Source organism: Tamandua tetradactyla, chromosome 5, assembly GCF_023851605.1.
Source record: "Tamandua tetradactyla isolate mTamTet1 chromosome 5, mTamTet1.pri, whole genome shotgun sequence".
Taxonomy (NCBI): domain Eukaryota; kingdom Metazoa; phylum Chordata; class Mammalia; order Pilosa; family Myrmecophagidae; genus Tamandua; species Tamandua tetradactyla.
This window is the reverse complement of record NC_135331.1, coordinates 79,191,536-79,193,036: the sequence shown is the minus strand read 5'-3', so window position 1 is coordinate 79,193,036 and position 1,501 is coordinate 79,191,536.

The window sequence follows — 1,501 nt, the reverse complement described above, 5'->3', positions numbered from 1 at the left end:
TTGAGAGAACATGCAGGCACTCTCACAAGAAAAGAGAGGTGAGAGGTAAGAGACAGCAGTTGAAGTCTAATAAAATGAAACATATTGAAATTAATTTCACCTCTTTCTTTTTTTCTTTTTAAAAATATGGCTAAGAAAAGATATAATATATATATATATATATTTATAGGCAGTAACTAATTGTTTTATTTTGTGCTAAAAACAAGAATGGCTGTAGAAGTCTAAGGAAAGGAGACAATTGTAATCCTCAGACAAAGATGTGGACATAGTTTGCACATGTATGTGCTGGTTATTAAACTGTTGCCATTCAGCTTCAAACCCACCCTTGGGGGCTGGGACTTTGCAAATTTCATTTGTTATATTAACTGATTCCCTTTCAAGCTCCACCAGTAAAAAGTGCCAAAGGGAGACAGGGGGCTGGAGGAGGAAAAAGGGACTTGGCCATTCCTATTTTGCTCCCTGCTTTGCTTTTGCTTGCTGTTATTTCAGTGTCATCTCATCAGCAGTCGTTCCAGAAGGAACAGTTGGTTCTTGCTTGCGGTTTTTTCCAGAACAATCTCATTATAGCTTCTCAGAGATGGCAGCTCCCCCTGCCCAGTGCCACCTCCCAGTTCCATTGGTTCTTCCTCCAAGCTTCCAATTTTAATAATTTCAAGCTCCTCTTTTGATACTCCCAGACCTAAGGGTGTTAGCTGCTTTTTGCTTTTGCATGTATTTTGTTTCTTTGTTTATTATATATCTTTTCTAACACCCTTAGTTTTCTATTTTCCTGTATAACCTTTCACTATCTGATTTTTTAGTTTTTAATGGTCTCCTTTCCAGTTTTCAGTTCATTTCATGGTTATAAGTTTGTAATATTAAATTTTTTTCCTGTTAAGCTAATTGGTTATGATTTTGTTTGCCTGACTAGATTCTGATTGATACACTGGAAAATTTCCATGGCAATAAATATATATCCATATAATTTAATTTTTATTAGCCAGAAAACACAAATTTATTGTAATAAAAGTATAAAATACAGATGAGTAAAAGGAAGAAAAAATTTAAGTGATTGCAAGGATTATACCACTTAGAAGTGAACTGAACATTTTGATGAGTACCCTTCCCAAATTTCCCTAAGCGAAATATATTTAAGTATGTATTTTCTGTAAAAATGAGACAACACTCAGTAAACTGTCTTGAAATTCACTTTCCTGCCTCTTTTAATTAATAATATATTATAAATATATTTTAAGACATTGAATGTACATAAAAATCACCATGTTATGCCAATGAATATAAATCAAAATCACCATGTTACATAATACTCTACATAATACTCTATTGTAGAGATGCTTTTATTCAATCTCTTGTTTTCAGACACATAGATTGTTACCATTTTTTCATATTATGAACATTATTGTAATGAACATCCTTATGAATTAAAATTTTCACACGTCCCTGGCTCTTTCTTTAGGACAAATTTCTAGTGATAGAATTTCTCAATCAAAAGATATACACA